This window comes from Pseudophryne corroboree, chromosome 11, assembly GCF_028390025.1.
Source record: "Pseudophryne corroboree isolate aPseCor3 chromosome 11, aPseCor3.hap2, whole genome shotgun sequence".
Classification (NCBI taxonomy): Eukaryota; Metazoa; Chordata; class Amphibia; order Anura; family Myobatrachidae; genus Pseudophryne; species Pseudophryne corroboree.
The window spans coordinates 145,609,291-145,635,328 of NC_086454.1; the positions used below are offsets into that span (position 1 = coordinate 145,609,291).

Below are 26,038 nucleotides of genomic sequence, written 5' to 3' on the forward strand. Positions count from 1 at the left end.
GAAACCGGACGGTTCGGTGAGACCCATTTTAAATTTGAAATCCTTGAACACATACATAAAAAAATTCAAGTTCAAGATGGAATCGCTCAGGGCGGTTATTGCAAGCCTGGAGGAGGGGGATTACATGGTATCCCTGGACATCAAGGATGCTTACCTGCATGTCCCCATTTACCATCCTCACCAGGAGTACCTCAGATTTGTGGTACAGGATTGCCATTACCAATTCCAGACGCTGCCGTTTGGACTCTCCACGGAACCGAGGGTATTTACCAAGGTTATGGCGGAAATGATGATACTCCTTCGAAAAAAGGGAGTTTTAATTATCCCATACTTGGACGATCTCCTAATAAAGGCACGATCCAAGGAACAGTTGTTAGTGGGAGTAGCACTATCTCAGGAAGTGCTGCGCCAGCACGGCTGGATTATGAATATCCCAAAGTCACAGCTGGTCCCGACGACACGTCTAATGTTCCTGGGAATGATTCTGGACACAGTCCAGAAAAAAGTGTTTCTCCCGGAGGAGAAAGCCAGGGAGTTGTCTTCTCTAGTCAGAGACCTCCTAAAACCAAAACAGGTATCGGTGCATCACTGCACGCGGGTCCTGGGAAAGATGGTAGCTTCTTACGACGCAATTCCATTCGGCAGGTTCCATGCCAGGATTTTTCAGTGGGACCTGTTGGACAAGTGGTCCGGATCGCATCTTCAGATGCATCGCTTGATAACCCTGTCCCCAAGAACCAGGGTGTCTCTTCTGTGGTGGCTGCAGAGTGATCATCTTTTGGAGGGCCGCAGATTCGGCATACAGGACTGGGTCCTGGTGACCACGGATGCCAGCCTACGAGGCTGGGGGGCAGTCACAAAGGGAAGAAACTTCCAAGGACTATGGTCAAGTCAGGAGACTTCCCTTCACATAAATATTCTGGAACTAAGGGCCATTTACAATGCCCTAAGTCAAGCAAAATCCCTGCTCCTTCACCAGCCGGTGCTGATCCAGTCAGACAATATCACGGCAGTCGCCCATGTGAATCGACAGGGCGGCACAAGAAGCAGGATGGCAATGGTAGAAGCCACAAGGATTCTCCGATGGGCGGAAAATCATGTACTAGCACTGTCAGCAGTGTTCATCCCGGGAGTGGACAACTGGGAAGCAGACTTTCTCAGCAGGCACGACCTCCACCCGGGAGAGTGGGGACTTCATCCAGAAGTCTTCCAAATGATTGTAAATCAGTGGGGTCGTCCACAGGTGGACATGATGGCGTCCCGCCTAAACAAAAAAGTGACACCGTGGGTGTAACAGCAAATCATTATCACCGCATATGGCGGAAGTATGTTGCATGGTGTGAGGCCGAAAAGGCCCCAACAGAGGAATTTCAACTAGGTCGATTTCTGCATTTCCTGCAAGCAGGAGTTAATATGGGCCTAAAACTAGGCTCCATTAAAGTACAGATCTCGGCTCTGTCGATTTTCTTTCAAAAAGAACTAGCTTCAGTACCTGAAGTTCAGACATTTGTGAAAGGAGTGCTGCATATTCAGCCCCCATTTGTGCCTCCTGTGGCACCTTGGGATCTCAACGTGATGTTGAGTTTCTTAAAATCACATTGGTTTGAGCCACTAAAAACCGTGGATCTGAAATATCTCACGTGGAAAGTGGTCATGTTATTGGCTTTGGCTTCAGCCAGGCGTGTGTCAGAATTGGCGGCTTTATCATGTAAAAGCCCTTATCTGATTTTCCATATGGATAGGGCAGAATTGAGGACTCGTCCCCAATTTCTTCCAAAGGTGGTGTCAGCGTTTCACCTGAACCAGCCTATTGTGGTGCCTGCGGCTACTAGGGACTTGGAGGACTCCAAGTTGCTAGACGTTGTCAGGGCCCTGAAAATATATGTTTCCAGGACGGCTGGAGTCAGAAAATCTGACTCGCTGTTTATCCTGTATGCACCCAACAAGCTGGGTGCTCCTGCTTCTAAGCAGACTATTGCTCGCTGGATTTGTAGTACAATTCAGCTTGCTCATTCTGTGGCAGGCCTGCCACAGCCAAAATCTGTAAATGCCCATTCCACTAGGAAGGTGGGCTCATCTTGGGCGGCTGCCCGAGGGGTCTCGGCTTTACAACTTTGCCGAGCAGCTACTTGGTCAGGGGCAAACACGTTTGCAAAATTCTACAAATTTGATACCCTGGCTGAGGAGGACCTGGAGTTCTCTCATTCGGTGCTGCAGAGTCATCCGCACTCTCCCGCCCGTTTGGGAGCTTTGGTATAATCCCCATGGTCCTTTCGGAGTTCCCAGCATCCACTAGGACGTTAGAGAAAATAAGAATTTACTCACCGGTAATTCTATTTCTCGTAGTCCGTAGTGGATGCTGGGCGCCCATCCCAAGTGCGGTTTATCTGCAATACTTGTACATAGTTATTGTTAACTAAATCGGGTTATTGTTGAGCCATCTGTTGAGAGGCTCAGTTGTTTCATACTGTTAACTGGGATTCAGATCACAAGTTATACGGTGTGATTGGTGTGGCTGGTATGAGTCTTACCCGGGATTCAAAATCCTTCCTTATTGTGTACGCTCGTCCGGGCACAGTGTCCTAACTGAGGCTTGGAGGAGGGTCATAGTGGGAGGAGCCAGTGCACACCAGCTAGTCCTAAATCTTTCTAGAGTGCCCAGCCTCCTGCGGAGCCGCTATTCCCCATGGTCCTTACGGAGTTCCCAGCATCCACTACGGACTACGAGAAATAGAATTACCGGTGAGTAAATTCTTATTTTTATTATCCATGCCTATGCTTGCACATTGCACTTTTGGAAAATTAATATGGATTAAATGAATTGAAATTTCTGCTACCTATGGTGTGCTGGTTTATGTGGACACACACACACACACACACACACACACACACACACACACACACACACACACACACACACACACACACGGGTTGATATTATTATTAGTATTATATATTAGGTATAGCAAGCTCTCCTTGGCTGAAAGTGCATAACTACACAGGATGACTGCATATGGTGGGATTATCATGAATGCAGATGGTTGTGGGAGAAACAAGAGTTGATCCTGAAATCCTGGAAACAATGGACGTTTTCACAGGATTCTCCCTATTTACCAATGTTCGCAGCCTGTGACGGTCAACATGTATCGCCACACTCCTGTAATAACTTCCCCATCAATCCATTATTAAGGATAACGGGGGTATCTGTAATATAACTCTCCTCCAATGCTCTCACCATCTGTGGATGGCTCTAGCACATGTGGTGTAGAGAAAAATACTTTATTATTAAAATAAAACTTTTTTCTTTTAAAAATAACAAAATAATTTTTTAGATTTTGTTTTTAATTTATATTTTTAGTCTGTAAATTCTGCACAGGAAACCTAACACTGAGTACTCAGTGCTGTGCGTGTGACCCAGATCAGGGGTGCGCAGAAGGTGAAAGGATAAGCCGTACCTCTGCTTGGCCAGCATCACCGTGGAGCTGAGCATCGCTCAGCTGCATCAGTGACTTATCAATGATAAATAAATACTATAGAAAAAAAATTCTGTCGTTGCTATATGCAGTGATAGAAAATCTCTTCTAACCATTGCCATTTAATAAATAGACCCATATATGCACGTGGCAGAAGTATCACAAATCCAATGTAAAACATGTTTGTGTGTTTCCTGATTCAGAACATTCTAGGGCAGTAAACTGCCTAGAAAGTTGGCTAGAAAGAGAACAGATTTGTAAAGTCTCTGTTTATTAACAGTTATTTATGTAGCCCACACATATTACGCAGCTCCTCACAGAGAATATTGTTATTCACACCAGTCCCTGCGCTGCTACATCACTTACACACATACACATTAGTGTTCATTTTTGTCAGAAACCAACTAACCTACCAGTCACATGCAGATTTGTATGCAACAGCAGCTAGCCTACAGATGTAACCATGTTCTTCTTTGCTGTGATGCAGCATGCTGCAACATGGCTTGCTGCATAATACGACTATTTGCAGCCGGCAATCGCTCCATTAATTCCTAAAGAAATTGGAGGTCGTGGACGGCCAAAGTGTCCATGGAGATGGTATGTGTTACTGCCGGCGATCGCCCTGATGGCCCCCCACCACATTGGTAGAAAAATTATGCATTGTAAAGCACAATTGAATATGCTGGAGCTATAGCATTTGTTAATATATAGATCAATCGTATCTCTCAGTTCGTGAAATGGACATTTCTGGGTGGCAACTGGGTGGCTGCTTTGCTGATGCACACAAGAGAGTATCCCCTGGCAGGGTATTGGGAGGGCTGTGGGCGTGTAGCCAGAGTTCCATCCCATGTTGAGTCATGCGTATGATGGACGCTTGTTTCAGACAAACCCGTTGCACATGGGGTAGGTTTTAGTGCCGACACGAATGATGACGTTTGCAGCTGTGAACAGGAAAACAGTGTATGGTTATATGAATAAAGCTGTGCAGATAACCTTATTAACATAGAGCACCAAAGACCACCATGTAGCCTCCCAGGATACAGCAATATGGATCACAGAAAGAGTTAATCATTGTGAAAGAGTTAATTGCTGTGATAGTATGTGAGAAATACATCTTTATTTGAGAAACTAGACTTGAGGCATGAACATACTGTAGAATACAAGAGCAGACAGTTTGGAACGTTTATTTAAATTGAACAGTGGCATAGTCTGGCATATATTGTGCTGGTGCAGACTGCCTGAAGAGTAGCATAGTCTCACACAGAGCCGTATTCACACCATGCTTGCCGATATTTTGGCTGCCCCATGCGTCATCTGATCTGACACCCCTGGATAGCCCAGTTCGGACAGCAGCGTGGGGGGTTGCCGGGCGGGAAAGGAAGGGGGAGGGGGTGGGTGAGCTGACAGTGCCACTTGACCACTCTTCAAGGAGGCCAGGAGCACCATACGATTTTCTTTTTTAGATTATATTGCAGGAGCGAATCATCACGGCAGCGGACGCACTTTATGGTGGCCGAATTCGCTGAAAAGAGCATTTTTGTCAGAATTCAGGCAGAATCAAAGCTGCGAAGGGTGTGAGATCGGGGGCAACTTCACTTTACACCCTTTGCAGCTAAATGGATTGACCACTGTGGATTGGGGGGTGGGGTGGGTTTGAGGCAGTCTTAAATGCAATGCTGGTGCAGAGCTAGCTGCCTGAAGAGTAGTATAGTCTCACACATAGGGGGTAATTCCAAGTTGATCGCAGCAGGAAATTTTTTAGCAGTTGGGCAAAACCATGTGCACTGCAGGGGAGGCAGATGTAACATGTGCAGAGAGAGAGATTTGGGTGTGGTGTGTTCAATCTGCAATCTAATTTGCAGTGTAAAAATAAAGCAGCCAGTATTTACCCTGCACAGAAACAAAATAACCCACCCAAATCTATCTCTCTCTGCACATGTTATATCTGCCTCCCCTGCAGTGCACATGGTTTTGCCCACTTGCTAACAAAAATCCTGCTGCGATCAACTTGGAATTACCCCCATAATGTATTGTAGGGAGAGTGAGACAGTTGCACACAGTGCTGGTGGTGCAGACTGCATCATAAATATTAGAGGATGTGTAGATCACAGTGGGTTGTGGTGAGAATACAGAATCACTACTACCAAAGAGAAGAAGCACAAAATCCTTATTATAGACATACGGTGGTTGTTGTTATTGTAAGTAAGCAGACTAGATAATTTATACAGATATTGCAGATGGTGCGTGTGAGAAGAGCGCATTATTTTCATCTTTCACATATAAATGTGTCTGGTATGGAGACTGTGGGGCTCCTGTGCTGCTGTGCGTTTTCGCACAGCGGGCGTTCAGGTCTGAACTACGTCCCCCTGCATGTAAGAGTAAATGATCGTCCACCATCAACTCTGAATTACCCCCTGTATCATGTGTACACATATAAGACTGATGTGTATAGCATAATTCCCAACTGTCCTGATTTTGGCAGGACAGACCCGTATTTCTGGGACTGTCCCACTGCCCCACTCACGGGTCGCAGTGTCCCGCAGTGGGGGTGGGCAGTTGGGAGACATCTTTCACCCGCTGCTCTGTGAGGGGTATATTTACTTAGGTGGGTGGAGATGTTGTCCATAGCAACCAGTCAAAGTCCTCTTAACATTTATCTAGCTGCTTCTAGAAGATAACAGCTACAATCTGATTGGTTGTTATGGGCAACATCTCCACTTCTAAAAAATTCACACCTTGGTAAATATACACTTGAGAGAGGGTCTGGGGGCATGGCCAGCAGCTCACAGAGCACTGATCATGTCCCCACATCGTAGAAAATGTGAACGTGGCTTGTGAAGCCACGCCCCCTCCGGAGCACGTCTGTGTCCCACCTCCCAACTGTAGAAAGTTGGGAGGTATGGCATAGCTTAAAGTTTAGACGTCTACTGTATATATACAGTTCTGTTTTTCTTAAAAATAGGTTCAGGAGCTATTAAAAAAAAAAACCAACCTGATAGGTATACAAACTACAGGTCCAAAACACTAAGAAGATACAGAGTTAAGGGGTCTTTTAATTTATATGTACTACAACCTATATTTGCTTTCCATCTCAGCATAATGGTAATACAATATTTACATTTTAATCAAAGGGCTCCTCAAAAAGAGACATGTTGACGCCACAACAGACGCATTTATTATGCGTGAGCCCAGTGTATATTCTCACACCGGCCGGCCTCACATGCGTCTTCGATCGTCCCCGTGCTTACTTGCTCCATTTAAATTGTCTCTGCTTGGCTCCCTTTTGTCATGGATTAATCTCCATGGTACTTCTTATCAGCAACCAACAGCCTTTGGGAGGGGTCAAGGCACAGTAGGGATGGTGGCCGAAGCAGAGTTACAGATAGGGAGAGGGGGGGTCAAAGGAACACATGGGGAAAGGGGGTCAGAGGAGCATATGGAGAGGGGGGGGGGGTTCAGAGTAACACATGGGGAGGAAGAGTCCAGAGGTACAAATGGGGAGGGACTCATGCGGAGGGGGGGATCAGAGGCACAATTGGGGAGGCAGTGGTCAGGGTCATTCATGGGGAGGGGGGTAGAGGTACAAATGGGAAGGAGAGATGATAGTTGCACATAGGGAGGTAGGAGACAGAGACATGGGGTGGGGGGTCAGACGCACTCATGAGGAGGGGGGCAGAGGCATGTCCCCCCCCCCTCCCCATGAGTGGCAGGAGGAAAAGGTGCATATGGGCAGGGGAGATGATAGGTGCACATGGGAAAGAAGGAGGCAGAGGCACTCGTAGGGTGGGGGGATGGGGCCATAGGCATGAGTGGCAGGAGGTAGTAATAATAATAATAATAATAATAATAATAATTTTATTTATATAGTGCTCTTTCTCCAATAGGACTCAAGGCGCTTAGAATAAAAGGTAGAATAAAATATGGATAGGGGAGATGATAGGTGCACATGGGGGGTAGGAGGCAGTGAAACTTATGGGGAGGGGTGTGGTATGGCTGACAGGGATCCCGGCGGGGAGGGGTGAGTGCAGCTAGCCCCTTGCGGGATTGGTGGCGACCTGCGGTCACCATGTGTTCTGTTCCCACTCTACGGGTGTTGTGGACACCCATGAGTGGAAATAGTCCCTGTTGGTCAGCATGCCGGCCGTCGGGCTAGTGAAGGGTTGGGATTTTGTTGGAGGTCATGTGACCGTCGGTCTGCTGACCGCCGGTCACATGAATACCACCCATGGGGAGGGCATGAAGGGCCCACCGGGTGAATGTGGTGGTAGGGGCCCATGAAAAGGGGTGTGGCATCCAAGTCTTTTTAAAAGCTCCACCATTATATATATATAAGTTTATAACAAGATCATATGTTTTTTAATGTTTGACGTGTAAAGCTACTGTTTTCAATAATGCAAAAACTATGAAAGAAATCTTATACAACACTGCTGATTAAGGGGAGTAAGTTAAAACTAATTACATACAATTACATATTACAACATCAAATAGAAGTAAGTGGCCATGACCAGCCAAGTTACTAATCTTATGTTGATTACACAAACTTATATAATTTAGCTGATATGGATCAAGTGGCCCAATGTCACATTGACTGTGACCCATAACTACCGCTAAGTAGTACATTCATACATTCAGCAGTTTATCTCCCCATCCAAATACATTTGCTAACATTGGGTGCAGGGCAGCCATCAAAGGGGGACTGTCAGGACTGGAGTCCCGGGCCCAGACAGGGAGGAGGGCCCGTCTTCCTTGCGCATCAGTGGTGGATCCAGGGTTTACTTGGCGCACAGCCACGTCCAGGCAACTTGTCTTGTACAGAAGCTGCAACTGCCACATACAGTCAACCTGAGGCGTCACACACTGCACTATGGAGCAAACAGAGTCCCTGCCTCAGAAAGGGCTGGCGGTCACTAGAAATGACAGTGTGTGTGTGTGTGGAGGGGGGGGGGGGGGGAGGGGGCAGAAAGTGAGCTGGAGGTGAGAGGCTGCTATTACTTCATGCCGCAGGAGGAAAGGCTGGATCAGTATAACGGGTTGCTCATCTGAGGCTGTGACAGTCCAATTGTGGAGATGTGTGTAGGCGCTGGGGCGGTGTGTCCGCTCCCAGCACCAGGCTCCCAGCAGAGTGCAGGGGATCTGTGTCCCTAGCAGTTACGGACTGTAGACAGCGATGGGGCAGCTTGTCTGTCCCCAGCATTGGTTGTGCAGCAGCGGTGGGTGGCCGGTGCAGGGACTGTGTATTGGTTCCCTGCACTGGACCAGAAGCGGCGACGGATAGTGCTGCGGTGCTTTAAACTTGGTATCAATTTGGCAGCCAATGAGAAGCGCCGGCTGCGGTATTACAAATCCAGCGCCCTCCACGAGCCAATCACGGCTCGCAGAGCGCTGTCCAATCAGCGCTTGCCGCAGCTTAGGCCCCGCCCCAGCAAGGGACATCAGACGCCGCCGGGACGGAGAAAAGGAAGGAGGCCATACGGAAGAACGGTGAAGAGCTCCAGAGGCCACATAAGAGGCCAGAAGACGCCGGGAACAAGGAAGAAGATGTCCAGCAGCAACTGGATGCTCAGAAGAGGCGGCGGCGCCACTGGTCAGGACGGGCAGAAGACTGAAGTCACAGACCGGAGAAGCCACCAGGGGTGGAAAGGAATAGAGCTGACGAAGCTCCCTCCTGGTGCCTCTCCCACCAGGACAGGTAGGCCCTCGGTGAGGGAACCTGTCACCCACCTTCCCTAGAACACCGGGGATTAGGCCCGTGGGGGACAGTCAGGCCACAGGCCTGTGGGCACAGTAGACGGGCACTAGGCCCATGGGCATCATTTCAGGCTAATACCTAATGGCTAATGGCCACAGGCCTGTGGGCACAGTAGGCGGGCACTAGGCCTGTGGGCATAATTTCAGGCTAATGCCTAATGGCCAGTGCGGTATTAGAGGGCATTAGGCCCTAGTTTAAGCGTGGCCTATTAGGGGAATAAGGTGACCCTGGGCATTAGGCCCAGGTTTCCCATCTGCTCCACGTTAGGCGGGAACTAGGCCCGTGGGTAATTGCAGGCCTCAGGCCTGGGATGACAGCTAGGGGTCACTAGGCCCAGTATAAATAGAGTGCCCTTCAGGTGAATAAGTTGACTGGGCACTAGGCCCAAGTCATTCTTACTGGCCCCAACTAGGCAGGCCAAAAAGGGTCCTGAGCAATATATTTAAATAAGGTGATCTGGGTATCAGACCCAGATCCTTTGTGAGCCCCGTAACGTTCTGGGCAGAAGGCCCAATTAAGCAGCAAGGGGAAGTGGGCAGGTTGTGAGGCGCCCACTGCCCAGTAATCTAAAGTAAATTTTCCCCTGTGTGGAGGAGTGATCAGCTCCACACATGTAGTCACAGCTCTAGGAGTTAGGAATTTTAAGGGACAGGACGTTGTTGATGCTTGTACTGTGATATTGTGATGTGTGCTGTATTCCGTGCAGGGCAAAGTTTGTTTACAGTTTGTGCATAGTTTGTGTTGCACCACATACACCTGAGCTAGTTTGAGGGCTCTGTTAAAGAAGCTAGTGTAGCGGACGCACACTAGGTTAACTTTTGGCCCTGCACGGCTGTTGTTTCTTTTTGCCTTCTTACAGGAACCTGTAAGTGGAGCAGATCCGAGTACAAGATTAGCAACGGTGAGCATCATCTGTGTCTGTCTGTGTCTGTGTCCGTCTGTCCCCTGAACGCTGGTTCAGTAGACGTGCAAGGTCCAGCTACACCTCAGCGCATGAGTGCTGCGTAGGTGACAGTTGGGTGGCTGAGGCTTTATGCCGATGATGATTTTCACCTAACCGGTGAAGGTCGCCCTCACCCCTGGAGTATCCTCTTTTCCTTGGAAAAGCGTTGATACTCCTTCATTGATTTTCTTTTCTTCCTAGCTCGTCTGTCGTCTGCTACTGGAAGGGGATGGCCGTGTCCAAGTTCCAGTGAAGATTCCAGGTCCGTTGAGGACTCCATGACCTGAAGGTGAAAGTGCAGCACGAGGTAAGCAGTAAGACTACACCTGCACGGCAGCAAGGACTGCACCTGCACCCCGCTCACACAATTGCAAAACAAGCATGAGGAAAGCGTGGCATGAGCCCTGGGCGCCAGGACTGAGATAGCGAGCATGTATTATGATCTTATGGGCCTGCCAGTTAACTGAGTCTTAGAACACTGCATGAATGTGTCTGCAGCTGCCAGACATTTCCATGCAGAGCAAGAGAAGGGCAGATCTATTGTGGCTATAGTGTGATTACTATGCATCTGGCTTCCTCCCCCCAACAGTGCAGAGTCAACTGTGAGTGACCCCCTTCCTCCACGTGTTGTAAAGAACAGGCAGCACTTATGAGTCCTGAGCCCCCCAAATCATCGCCTGAATCATCTGCAGTATACACTAGAGAGGCCGAAGGTTTCCTTTGGTCCAGCAGCAGCCGCTGCTCTAGGGATGTCATGAGGCTGCCAGAAAGAGAAAGGAGCCCTGCAGCTGCCCTCTGGTGTGGTGGCTCATCCTTCTAAAATGGATCCCTGTTTCCTTACACTGAAAGGTTGCACAGCACACAGAGCATGTCCCACTCACATTACAGCTTAGGAGAGTGTGCATATCTTACACTTTTTCCCTATTCCACCCCCCAAGTTTGTGTGTCTTGTGTCCACTTTCCCCGTTGTTCTACCGATGTGTCCTTCTATAGCCTTGCTGCAGTCATGTTAAACAGCTCTTCTAGCCGCGTATAGTTGTGAGCGCCTTTACTAACACCAGGTGTCTTTTTGTGCATTTTCCCTAAAAATGCATCTTATTCGCATTACTATGTGAATAAGACACACAAGCAGACTCTGCTGATTAAAAATGATATGCGGCATGCCTATAGTCTGTGTGCGATTGCGTCTGCATCTGATCTGCAAACAAAATGCTTTCTTTCTTTCTTTCTTTCTTTCTTTCTTTCTTTCTTTCTTTCTTTCTCTCTCTCTTCTCTTTCTCTCTCTCTCTTTCTTTCTTTCTTTTTTCTTTCTTTCTCTCTCTCTCTCTTTCCCTGTCCTTCTCACCATATGTTTCTCTTTGCCCCTATTGTGTTTATGTAGAAAAATACAGTAAATCTAAAAAATAGGTTACATTTATTTTAAAAACATTGGCCCTCATTCCGAGTTGTTCGCTCGGTATTTTTCATCGCATCGCAGTGAAAATCCGCTTAGTACGCATGCGCAATGTTCGCACTGCGACTGCGCCAAGTAACTTTACTATGAAGATAGTATTTTTACTCACGGCTTTTTCTTCGCTCCGGCGATCGTAATGTGATTGACAGGAAATGGGTGTTACTGGGCGGAAACACGGCGTTTCAGGGGCGTGTTGCTGAAAACGCTACCGTTTCCGGAAAAAACGCAGGAGTGGCCGGGGAAACGGTGGGAGTGCCTGGGCGAACGCTGGGTGTGTTTGTGACGTCAACCAGGAACGACAAGCACTGAACTGATCGCACAGGCAGAGTAAGTCTGGAGCTACTCTAAAACTGCTAAGTAGTTAGTAATCGCAATATTGCGAATACATCGGTCGCAATTTTAAGAAGCTAAGATACACTCCCAGTAGGCGGCGGCTTAGCGTGTGTAACTCTGCTAAATTCGCCTTGCGACCGATCAACTCGGAATGAGGGCCCTTGTAACTACTTACCTGGGGGCAGTTTACTAAGAATCGATTTTGGGTGATTCAACAAATCGCCCCTTATCGCTGGGGGAAAAAAGCGCACATTTACTAACAAGCGTTTTCACTAGCATCTTTGTCGTCCGATGGTATATTGTGTCGCATTGTAGCGTGTGTGTATAGGCGCGATTTTGTTGGTTTCCTCAGCAGTAATCCCATCTCAGCTCACAATAAAAGACGCACATAATCGCACCTCAATGCACCTGCAACATGTCCTTGTTTGACAGAAGTGTTAAGTTCGATTAACTTACAAAGAAATGCAATACATACGCACACTGTGGTTCGAGCCGCTGCGGCCGCTAATCATATGCATATAACAGCTATACTGTGTATATAAGTTGCGTATACCCGCCGACACATTATGCGCACAATATAGTGACACGTGTGGCTGAATACACTTTACCCCAAACAAGAATGGAATGCGACACCAGTAGTTAAATGTTATGTTGTGGTCCAACGCATCAACAGTATTTACTTTAAAAAAAAAATATATATATATATACAGGTTGAGTATCCCTTATCCAAAATGCTTGGGACCAGAGGTATTTTGGATATCGGATTTTTCCGTATTTTGGAATAATTGCATACCATAATGAGATATCATGGTGATGGGACCCAAGTCTAAGCACAGAATGCATTTATGTTTCATATACACCTTATACACACAGCTTGAAGGTAATTTGAGCCAATATTTTTAATAACTTTGTGCACTAAAAAAAGTGTGTGTACATTCACACAATTCATTTATGTTTCACATACACCTTATACACACAGCCTGAAGGTCATTTAATACAATATTTTTAATAACTTTGTGTATTAAACAAAGTTTGAGTACATTGAGCCACAGAAAACAAAGATTTCACTATCTCACTCTCACTCAAAAAAGTCCGTATTTCGGAATATTCCGTATTTCGGAATATTTGGATATGGGATACTCAACCTGTATATATATATATATGTTGATAGTTGTTTGGAGAGCGCTCAAGTATGCATTAAAGTCTCTTTGCAATCTTTCTATGGTATCTCACAAAATTGGTCACGGATAGTGGGATGATCCTGAAAAATACCCTCTCACCAGATTCACCAGACAGTAAAATCACTCGTTAGTCCTTCGCAAAAATTAATAAAAATTATTTTATTTTTTTAAAAGGTTTATAACTCTTACATTGGTCTTTAGACAATCATGGGATATGATCTTATATGGACTAGCTGTCCACCCCAGCCGGGGAGGAGCTCAAATGACAGCTTGTCCACCCACTATGTCTCATCACCCAACGCGTTTCGTCTAAACATAGACTTCCTCAGGGGTGTCTTTAACAAAAACATATTAAAATTATAATTATATCAAAAAATGACCATAAAAATTACATTCAAACTTCAGTTGACAATCTTAACCAAGATGATTATCTAATTCCATACAAAACAATCTTTTTTGCATAACTGCCTATATATATATCAGTACTCTAAGTGACCTGATGGAGGTGCTGGTGGGTAACAAATCATTTAACAGTATGGAACATACAATACATAGCTAACTGGAAGGTATCAGTTCATATAGGTGATATTTAGAAAGTAGACTTTTAAATATCCAATACTTAATTTTTAATACTTAATTTTCAAATATCTATTATATACTTCTTCATTTTAATAAGATTATAATCTGTATATACCTGTATTCACATAAAATTTACATGTTTAAATTTAACAATGATCAATCATATCATCCATATCATAACACAGGAAACTTACTTTTATATGTAAGAGCGATGTCCTCACTGTAGAACCGTAATGCTTGGGAAAGTATCCCTAAACACGCACCACTCTGTGGGCACAGGAGCATTAATTAATCCCATTAATCTATTTATAATATTCCATATATTTGAAAAATTGACCCAATAGGATACTTACAAAAATCCTAATGCTAATATCCTAAATTTAGAGGAATATCCAATGTAGGGTACTGCAAACTTCTTAAACCAACGTACAGGAACAATTCAGACTCTCTAAGACAGCTTTTATTTTTCTAAAAATAACAGATATATTAAATATATTAATTAATAACTTCATTAGTGCCCATTTTTGTAGTTAATAAAATAATCAATTAGTGCCCTTTCAATGTAGTTAATAAAATAGAATAGAATAGAATAGAATAATCATTAGTGCCCACTTACGTAATTGATAGATAAATTATTGTAATAAACAAAATTTTATTTAAATTAATTTATATTAGTTATTTTTTGTCTTTTATATATTTTTTTTATAGTGACTAATCTTAATAGAACCTGATGTTAAAGTGAAATGAATGAAAGTGTATAAAGAACTACTTACTGTTAGCTGCAATCTGGAGCTGCTGTCCTCAATGCTGTCCTCACACTGAATGAGCCCTAGTGGCTCCATTTGGGCTTTTATCATCCCCTAACTCTTACATCACTTCCTATGAGCTGGTTACTTAATTATATCTCTAACCGATCTTATTTTCAAGTTTTTAAACATTTTCCACATATAATTAAGTATATATCTTATATTAGTTAACATCCTCTCACATATACTATATATGTAAAAAGTACAACAATATACAAAGAAGAGCTACAACCAATAATACATACTGTACGTTTAAATCGCGAGCGCTCCTGGATCCAGGACTCAGCCAGTCTTAGCAAGATGACCTTCAGAGAATAGAGACTGAGCCTGGTCAGGAGGCCTCTCTTTTATACAATGTGTCCAAATACAGTACAATGGGAACTGTAAGCTCTTCAGCTCTTCTTTCCTAGGTCAGAGGGCAAATCATTTACAGTACATGAGGGGTCATAGGTTGGTTTGAATGAATGGGCGATGCTTGGTCCAGGTGTACTTGCAGATGTTCGCCACTGGGTTCCCGCCGATTATCATGAGTACAGTATTACAGTAGTTTGCGAATATTACAATTCTGCATATATCTATACGCAGAGACATGCAATAAACTGGAAATAGTCACCGCAATGTAGATCACAAAATACTGTACATCTGGATACCAAACACTAAGACTTAATACTGTTCCATCCCCTCACACCATGTAAAGCTGAGTAGCTCTTGTCAGACTTGGTTTTGTCTGTGTCCCCGGAGGGGGCGCTAGTGGGTCAGTGGAGGTGGATGGGAGAAAACGAGGAGGCTGGATTATGTTTCTGCGCATGAGCGCAATGATATTTATTATACAGATGATTCACAAACGGCAGCAGAAAATAACAGTAGAAATGCAAATGTCAATTGTACAGCGTAATAGCTGAGAGTCTATGGTAACAGAATGAATGGTGACTGATGAAATAATAACCGGTAGTGATGATAACAGATGAGTGATAATTTGGCAGAGAATATTCTGGTATGGAAACCAGAGCAGATTAAAACATGGAACCAGCAGAGATGGTGTTGTATGGCAAACCTGGTAGCAGAGGCAGGAGTCTGACTATGTCCACAGTGCAGGTGATGAGGCACTGGCAGCGAGCAAGCTGCATCACAGGTGGGGAGATGGAACACACCTGGAGTCAGTCTCTACTGCTAGGCTGAAGCACACAGAGATGGTGATGAGTGTGAAGCCTGTAGATGGATACAGGTATTGCTGGGGCTTGAAGTTCCACGGAGCTGTGAAAAGTAACCAGGAGTACAAAGTCTCAGGTAGAAAGCCAGGAACACGGAACAGCAGGTAGGTATCCAGGTACACGGAGGAAACAGGAACCAGATCCTTACACATGAGTCGCAGGAGTGACACAAAGTTCAGGATGCCTGCAGACTGATCCTGCAGCTTCATATATACCCCTTGTTAAACAGTCATTGGTGGAGTGAGGAAAAGTGGGTGCGGCCAAGCACCGGATTGGCCGCCGTATGCTGACTGCTGGAGGCTGTCATGGCGGCGCCCATGCCGCGGCCTAGCGGGAACGCGGCGTGCTACACGCCCGCTATCACAGGAGCGCTCCCAGGCCCAGGATGGCGTCTGATGGCAGAGACGCGGATGACAGATGAACGCAGGGACCCAGGACGGAGTCCGCAGCGGCGGACAGCTGTCAGCTTGGTGAGTCGATTCCTGACAGTACCCCCCCCTTTAAGGGTGGGCACCGAACACCCACGTGGCTTGGAAGGATGAGTGTTATGGAAGACACGGACCAACCTTGGAGCATGGACATCCAACGAATTTACCCAACTTCTCTCCTCTGGGCCATAACCGGACCAATCGACAAGGTATTGAAGACGTCCATACCGGCAACGGGAATCCAGAATCTTGCCAATCTCGAACTCCACGCCCCGCTGAGTTCGAACTTTGGTGCCAACTGGAAGAGCTCTTTGGAAATGATTCAGGACTAAAGGTCTGAGGAGAGAAACATGAAAAGCATTAGGTATTCGCAGAGAAGGTGGTAACTTCAGCTTGTAGGCCACAGGGTTGATGACTCTTTCGACAGGGAAGGGGCCAATGAAACGTGGTGCAAATTTCATAGACGGGACCCTAAGACGGAGGTTCCGGGTAGACAGCCAAACCTTGTCCCCAGGTTTCAGGCTAGGAACTGCGCGTCTTTTGCGATCAGCAAAGTATTTATACCGGCTGGAGGCCTTTTTGAGAGAAATGTGAATCTTCCTCCAGATTGAAGAAAACTGACTCAGGGCAGTAGTGGCGGCAGGAACATCCATGTGAGGGAGTTCTTGGAAGTCTGGAACACGAGGATGTTGCCCATATACTGCAAAGAATGGAGTTGTCTCAGTAGCAGTGTGGTAGCGGAAGTTGTGGGCAAACTCGGCCCATGGGAGCAGATCAAACCAGTCATCCTGAGAAGATGAAACATACAATCTTAAAAATGTCTCTAGTTCTTGATTTACCCTCTCTGTCTGCCCATTCGTCTGAGGGTGGTAAGATGACGAGAACTTCAGTTTAACCTGCATGGCAGAACAGAGAGCCCTCCAAAACCTCGCTACAAACTGTACACCTCGGTCGGATATTATTTCTGAGGGTAGACCATGTAAGCGGAAAATCTCCCGTAGGAAGATTTGGGCGAGTTTTGGGGCAGAAGGGAGACCCTGGAGAGGAACAAAATGGGCCATCTTGGTAAATCTGTCCACTACAACCCAGATGGTATTGTATCCTTGAGAAGGAGGAAGGTCGGAGATAAAGTCCATGGACAGGTGTGACCAAGGGCGACTAGGAATAGACAATGGTTGTAACTGACCTGCTGGAGACTGACGAGGAGTCTTGTGCTGCACACACTTAGGACAGGATGCTACGAAATCCTTGATGTCAGCTTTCATCTTTGGCCACCAGTATGTCTCAGAGAGGAACTTGAAGGTTTTCAGGACACCGGGATGACCAGTGAACTTGGATTGATGGGCCCAAGACAGCAACTTGGGACGGAGTTCTGGGGAAACAAAAGTCTTACCAGGAGGAGGAGCTGGGGAGACTTGAGATGCAGCAAATACCACTGGACTCAGGATGGAATGTGGAACTGAGTCAGGCGTTTCCTCTTCGGATTCCATAGATCGGGATAAGGCGTCAGCTTTAACATTCTGCGAACCTGGGCGGAAATGAAGCTTAAAGTTAAAACGTGAGAAAAACATAGCCCACCTGGACTGGCGAGGATTAAGGCACTGGGCTGCCTTTAAATATAGCAGATTTTTATGATCCGTGTAGATGTTGAACGGATGTTTGGCCCCTTCCAGGAGATACCTCCATTCCTCGAGGGCCAGCTTAATTGCCAGTAGTTCTTGATCTCCAACGGAGTAGTTAGCTTCTGCAGGGAGGAATTTACGAGAATAAAATCCACAGGGGTGGATTTTCCCATCGGTTCCCTTCTGGGAGAGAACAGCTCCAACTCCAACTGTAGAGGCATCCACCTCCAACTCGAACGGTCTGTTTACATCTGGCTGGGACAGAACTGGAGCAGACATAAAGGCCAGCTTGATCTTCTGGAAGGCCGCTAAAGCCTCTTCTGACCAGTTGGAATGGTCTGCCCCTTTCCGAGTTAAGTTGGTAATAGGAGCGATGAGAGTGGAGAATCCCCGAATAAATTTCCTATAGTAGTTGGCAAATCCCAGGAACCGCTGAATAGACTTGAGAGAATTTTGAATGGACCAATTGGCAATGGCTTCCAACTTTGTCGGGTCCATCTGGAGATCCGATCCGGAAATTATATAACCCAGGAAGGGTATAGAGGAAACTTCAAAGGTACACTTGGATAGTTTACCGTAGAGCCGGTTCTCACGAAGACGTCGGAGGACTTCACGGACTTGTAGACGATGAGAGGGAAGATCTTGGGAGAAGATGAGGATATCATCCAGATAAACAACGAGGTATTTATACAGAACGTCACGGAAGATTTCGTTCACAAAGTGTTGGAACACTGCTGGGGCATTACTCAACCCGAATGGCATTACCAGGTACTCGTAATGACCATCTCGAGTGTTAAAAGCTGTCTTCCATTCGTCACCACTCCGGATTCTGATGAGGTTGTAGGCACCGCGGAGATCTAGCTTGGTGAAGATGCGGGCTCCTTTAACTCTGTCAAATAATTCGGTAATGAGTGGTAATGGATAACTATTTTTAATGGTAATGTCATTGAGACCCCGGTAGTCAATGCATGGACGCAGTCCTCCATCCTTCTTTTTAACAAAGAAGAAGCCTGCACCAGCGGGTGATGATGAAGGACGGATGAATCCCTTCTGTAAATTCTCCCGGATGTAGTCGCTCATCGCTTCAGTTTCGGGAACAGATAACGGGTAGGTACGCCCCCTAGGTGGCTTCTTGCCAGGAAGGAGATCGATGGGACAATCCCATTCTCTATGGGGCGGCAGGACATCCGCGGCCTTTTCACTGAAGACATCAGAGAAATCTTGATAAGCCGCAGGAAGACTTGACTGGGTTTTTACTTCAGTAGACTTGATTGGACAAACTTGGGCTAAACAGGACTGATGGCAATGTGAACCCCATGAAGTAAGTTGTAACGTTGACCAGTCAAACTGTGGATTGTGTAGCTGGAGCCAGGGCATGCCCAAAACGATCTCCTGGGTGGCTTGAGGAATGACTAAGAACTTTATTAATTCTGAGTGTAGGAACCCAACTCCCAAAACCACTGGTGCAGTTTGGTGAGAAATATTCCCCTTGGAGATTCGGCTACCATCCACGGCGGTAATGTAGACTGGGTAAGAAAGTTCACATACAGGCAAGCAAAATTTATTTACCGCAGCTTGGGTGATGAAATTTCCTGCGGCTCCACAGTCCACTAATGCTGATGCAGACTGAAGCCCAACTGAAGTCTCTAAAGTCACAGGAAGGATAAGGTCTTGATTAGAAGGAGCTTGTCTAGAAGATCCCAACTTGACTCCTCCTTTACAAGTCAGGATCTGGCGTTTCCCGAACGCACTGTGCAGGAATTAATCTGGTGACCTGCAGCCGCACAATAAAGACAAAGTCTCTCATGAAGTCTTCTTGACCGCTCCTCAGGAGTTAGGCGGGACCTATTTATTTGCATAGGCTCATCAGAAGGTGGAGACTGGAACTGTACGGAAGGTATCATCCTTGATCTGCGTGGCTCACTCCGAGCACGTTCATTGTTGCGTTCGCGGATGCGAGAGTCCAACTTGATGCACAGGGAAATTAAATCAGACAATTGTACAGGAAGATCGCGGGTTGCCAGTTCGTCCTTGATCCGATCAGAGAGTCCATGCCAGAAAGCTGCTACCAGGGCTTGATTGTTCCACTGAATCTCTGCGGCCAACGTCTGGAACTGGATGACATATTGTCCCATACTACGGGTACCTTGACGAAGTTGGATTAGGTCTGCAGAAGCTGATGTTGCACGACCAGGCTCGTCAAAGATCCGTCTGAAGGTTGACACGAATTCTGTATAGTTGTTAATCAGAGGGTCGGCACGTTCCCACAGAGGAGACACCCAACTCAAAGCAGATCCAGAAAGTAGAGAGATGATGTAGGCAACCTTGGATCTTGACGTGGGGAAATTATGTGACAACAATTCAAACTGGATTTCACATTGGTTGAGAAACCCGCGACATAACTTTGGGCTGCCATCATACTTGCTTGGCACGGGCAGGTGCAGACGTGACACTGGAGCTGATGCAGCCGGCATAGAAGGACTCACAGTACTGGCAGGTGCTGGAGTAACAGGAACTGTAGGAGTGTGTACACTAGGCAGGGATTGCTGTAGTGTATCTATCCGGGAGGACATCCCTTGCAGGAACTGGAACATCTGCTGCTGCACAGCCTCTTGACCATCCAAACGGGAGACCAGATTTTGCAAGGCCTCTGACCCCACACTCCGTCCACCATCCGAGTCCATCGATCCTGAACTTACTGTCAGACTTGGTTTTGTCTGTGTCCCCGGAGGGGGCGCTAGTGGGTCAGTGGAGGTGGATGGGAGAAAACGAGGAGGCTGGATTATGTTTCTGCGCATGAGCGCAATGATATTTATTATACAGATGATTCACAAACGGCAGCAGAAAATAACAGTAGAAATGCAAATGTCAATTGTACAGCGTAATAGCTGAGAGTCTATGGTAACAGAATGAATGGTGACTGATGAAATAATAACCGGTAGTGATGATAACAGATGAGTGATAATTTGGCAGAGGATATTCTGGTATGGAAACCAGAGCAGATTAAAACATGGAACCAGCAGAGATGGTGTTGTATGGCAAACCTGGTAGCAGAGGCAGGAGTCTGACTATGTCCACAGTGCAGGTGATGAGGCACTGGCAGCGAGCAAGCTGCATCACAGGTGGGGAGATGGAACACACCTGGAGTCAGTCTCTACTGCTAGGCTGAAGCACACAGAGATGGTGATGAGTGTGAAGCCTGTAGATGGATACAGGTATTGCTGGGGCTTGAAGTTCCACGGAGCTGTGAAAAGTAACCAGGAGTACAAAGTCTCAGGTAGAAAGCCAGGAACACGGAACAGCAGGTAGGTATCCAGGTACACGGAGGAAACAGGAACCAGATCCTTACACATGAGTCGCAGGAGTGACACAAAGTTCAGGATGCCTGCAGACTGATCCTGCAGCTTCATATATACCCCTTGTTAAACAGTCATTGGTGGAGTGAGGAAAAGTGGGTGCGGCCAAGCACCGGATTGGCCGCCGTATGCTGACTGCTGGAGGCTGTCATGGCGGCGCCCATGCCGCGGCCTAGCGGGAACGCGGCGTGCTACACGCCCGCTATCACAGGAGCGCTCCCAGGCCCAGGATGGCGTCTGATGGCAGAGACGCGGATGACAGATGAACGCAGGGACCCAGGACGGAGTCCGCAGCGGCGGACAGCTGTCAGCTTGGTGAGTCGATTCCTGACAGCTCTGTTGTTTTACCTTTTAAATGTATGTAAGTTGCTGACAATGTGTATGGGGACTAAGGGGGTCATTCCGAGTTGATCGCTAGCTGAAAATGTTCAGTAAAAAACCGGCACTTCTGAGCATGCGTATGCGGCACAGTGCGCACGCACGACGTACTTTCACAACGGCCGATGTATTTTGACACAAGGTCTAACGAAGCTTTTCAGTCGCAATGTCCGCTGCAGAGTGATTGACATGAAGTGGGCGTTTCTGGGTGTCAACTGACCGTTTTCAGGGAGTGTTCGAAAAAACGCAGGCGTGCCAGGAAAAATGCAGGCATGGCTGGCCGAACGCAGGGCGTGTTTGTGACGTCAAGTCCGGAACTAAACAGTCTGAAGTGATCGCAAGCGCTGAGTAGGTCTGGAGCTACTCTAAAGCTGTACTTTTTTCTTTTTGTAGCCGCTCTGCGATCCTTTCGTTCGCACTTCTGCTAAGCTAAAATACACTCCCAGAGGGCGGCGGGTTAGCGTTTGCACGACTGCTAAAAACTGCTAGCGAGCGATCAACTAGGAATGACCCCAAATGTGTGAATTGTGCACTATATGAATAAAGTATTGAATATGTCTTTGTGGCTTTTCTGTGCGAATGTGTTTGCTACCTTATATACTCTTGCCACGCGTTAATACGCAAGGCCTGGGTACATAGCATGCGTATATGCGTATGCACGGCGGCAATGCGCACAAACAGAGGCCACTCTGTTTGGAGTTTGCACATGTGTGTGTAATATTTTTTTACTTCGACAGAAACATGCACAGATCAGTAAGATCTGTGCATGCTTCTATCTGTATAAGTAAAGAGAGGTAAAAAGTAAACAAATTTAAAAAAATTATGTGGGGTCCCCCCCAAAAGCATAACCAGCACTGTTATTTTTTGAGCTGAGCTCCTGAGCCAGTCCAGGTTCTGGAAATAGTGAAGAAAAAATGCATAGGGGTCCTCCCCCATATTTCCATCAACCAGCACCGGTGGGTCCCCGGGTGACTGCTATCATTAGGAGACCCGGTCAGCCAATGAGCGCTGGGTTTCAGAGGATTGCGCATTGGCTGTGTGCGGCTCCCACAGATAAACACCATTAATTTCTATTATGGGAACCACTTAATTATGTGGTTAACCACAAGGTCAATTAAGGTGAACCGCAAGGCTGACCTTAATAGGACTGCTAGGGTATGTAGAAGCAGGGCACAGTCACATGAGGTTAAAACATCCATTTATTCTAAGAACAAAACATTATTTTTTGCTGCGATTTATCAAATAGAACAGGTATTGCAGAACCCACCTAGGTATCCTGCATTTGAAGGAGCAGTAAATAGAGAGAGACTTATGGGGCTGCTATTTCTTCGTACGCAATGGATGTCTGAAAATATGCCAATGTCACAGCCACTGGGAGACCCTCACATTCTGCATCTCAGATACACTGCTTGTACACAAAGTCGCACCATCGGACATACATCAGTCGCATCATCCAACATCTGAGAATTTGTGACAGAACTAAGACACCAGGGTCAGCTTGATGAAGATGCAGTCACATGCTGATACCCACCTATGAACCAGTTTCGTTATGCCTGCATTTTTGTAACCACCCCCCTCATTACCCCCTTCAAATGGTAACTGTTTGTCAATCACTCTGTGTCCTAATCAGTACTACGAATGCCATTGCAAGACCATGACGGCACATGCACAGTAACACTCAGACACATGTGCAGTAGAAAAAAACATTGGCCAACTGCACAAACATTTGCATTGCATCCCCCTCTGAATCAGGCCCATAGCCTGGACACTACGCTGTGCACACAGTGTATTATTACAGTTTTCCACCAATACGTGTATGAAAAGAGCACTATGCACTTAATACACTGCTATGGATAAGTGTGAGTACAGCTTGATCAGAAGTCAGTGTAATATATATGTGAATATCTATGTTATATGTCGATTATATGCCAATTTGTGTATGAAGGTAACATACAGATTGGAAATAGAATATGCATTTAAATTTGCTGCACATGTAGACGGTATGCAGTTATATTTCTGACTGTCAGGATCCCGGCAGTTGAAATCTTGACGCCAAAATACTGACAGCCATTGAAATCCTGACAGTTAATTCAACCGCCATCCAGAAACCCCACTTGGGTGGTGGTCCACGCCACCACACGAGGGGAATAGAACCTTGTGGCTTTGACCACCGGGATTCCGCCAGTTGTGAAATCATACTGATCCCGTGGCAGACGTATAGTTGTTTCTTAAGTCATATATTCTACTACTGTTCTGCAGGCAGAGGTGTAGGCAGTGAAAGTGGTACTGCAAAAAATGTGATAATACATACAAGCGCCCAGTGAAGGGACTTAATGGTAGTTCAGAGTCCTTCCACAATCGATTTTCAATGTTGATATAACAAAGAAAAAAAGTGCATATAGTGATGTACCATTAAAACATTTAATATACATTCACATAAAACATACAATGATAAAACATAAAGTGCATGGAATCCAAAGTGCAGAGAGTGTCCAAAGTGCGTAATTACCAGCAGCAAGTTTATTCAGGCATGAGGTTTTATATTCCACGGCAACTGCGGGTGTCACTTCCTCATTTAGCTGTCCTGCAGACTGTCACACTCGGTCTCCCCTTGGATATAAAAAGCCAACGCGTTTCTACCCTTTGCGGGTCTTTGTCAAGGCATCCAGCAGAATAAAATAACATATCCCCGTCCTTCCTTTTAAATAGGTCACTACCAATGAATGTGAGGCGGGCGCAGGTGGCTCCTATACAACTAATTGCCTACAAGTCCCATGAGCCTTTTCCGCGCCTCGCCGTCACTTCCTCCTACTCGTTTCCATGGCGATCGTGCGGCGGGTGCGGATGGCTCCTATCCATATGATTGCCTACAAGTCCCATGAGCCTCTCCGCGCGAAAGTGGTACCATTTAAGTATATCATGAAAAAAGTGTAAACTGACCAAAGGCTGCAGAGGGGAGACAGCCAGCACATAGAAACATACATGTAAATTTGTATGCAACTTATGTGCTGACTTCCTTACCCGGGGATCAGCAGCCGCAGCACGCACACAGTGCTCAGCCTGTCTATCTTCAATAAGCCCGTTCCCAGACTCCTGTGAAACCATCCATTGGGAGTCTGGGGACGGACTTATTGAAAAAGCTGAGCACTGTGTACCTGTGTCCCCGGCATGCTGCGGCTGCTGATCCCCAGGTAAAGAAGCCAGCACATAAGTTACATACAACTTTATTTGTATGTTTACATACCTCCCAACATTGGTGAATCTGTATTCGGGACCTGGGGTGGTGTAGCCACGCCCATGCCCGAAAGGGGAGTGGCCTCAGAGAAAGGGCATGTCTTTGTGAGGATGCCGCGATTGCAAGCCATGCCTCCCGATTCCATCATTGAGGGGGCATGCCCAGCGCTCTGTGAGCTGCTGCCATGCCCCCTGTCCTTCTGACTCGAATGAATAGATGCTGTGCGCATGCACACAGCATCTATTCACCGCTGCTCTGCTAGGAGGTATGTGTATATGTGATACCCAGTGTGGTTATCCCTGCTGCATGTCATGCAGTCTTAATGGCAGCCAGAGCTACCTGAGAGGCTTTAGTAAAGAACGCTGTTAGGGTTAAAACCCCTTATCTTCAGTACCTATTAACAGCTGGGGCATCGGGACCAAGGACCCTCTGCTGTACATCAGAACGCGGGAGGCCCGCGATCCCCTCTAATTGGCTGGACAGCGCGCTGGAAGATGAAGGAGGATCCGTTAAAAAAGAGGAGGTGGGTTGGCGTGAAGAGGAGAGGGAGACCGATCGCGGCAGTGGAAGCGGCTGATGAGAGCCGTGCCGCCAGCAGAGAGCCCCCAGCCGCACGACGCAAGGGGAGAGCCGGGACCTGACTGCCAACCGCACGGAGCGGGAGAGCGCTACACACAGCCGCCAAGGGAGAGCCGCCAGCCGCACGACGCTAGGAGAGAGAGCCGAGATCTGACTGCCAGCCGCAGAGACCGGGAGGCCTACTCACGCGCCCTGAGCTGCCGCACACCGCCTGTTGTAGGAGCAGAAGACAGGGCAAGTGTGCCACGTTGAAAGGGAGCCCTACAGTCACCTACCGCTGCCAGCCCATCTGACAAAGGGTAAGCGTCAGAAACCCTGCATGCTGCAGACAACAAGACACTTTAAACCCCACACTCCGCTACCTCGCAGTAGTCACCCAAGGAGAGCATGCCTGAATTGCCCTCAGGGATCACATTAAGGGTTCATGTCCCAGACGGCCACATGCTGCTAGTCCATTAGAGCCTGCAGGAAACCTAGCATCCTACCTCCAGCTTTATTGCCTAAGCCGATATCAGCCCATAGCCGACGCTATACGCCCATACCAGAATAGATGCACATACAGGGCTCCGCAGATCATTGTTACACCCTTACACCCCTTTGTTTGCCACCAGAACTTCCCCGTGACAGTGTGGAACAGTCATACCTGAGTCCTCAGCATTAATAGACTGCACCTACCCCGCCCACGTTACGCAGCTATATAAGGGAACTGAGA

The 26,038-nt window shown here is 46.9% G+C and overlaps 1 long non-coding RNA gene across 1 annotated transcript in view; it reads right to left on the minus strand.

Moving 5' to 3' along the window:
• Positions 1-3,771: 3,771 nt before the first annotated feature.
• Positions 3,772-26,038, minus strand: part of LOC134970034 (uncharacterized) — a 178,288-nt gene continuing 156,021 nt past the window's right edge. The window contains exons 3-5 of the long non-coding RNA XR_010189621.1: positions 14,065-14,179; positions 13,906-13,978; positions 3,772-4,414 (exon numbers count right to left, since the gene is read on the minus strand). This is a non-coding gene — a long non-coding RNA (uncharacterized LOC134970034). The remainder of the gene's footprint in view (positions 4,415-13,905; positions 13,979-14,064; positions 14,180-26,038) is intronic.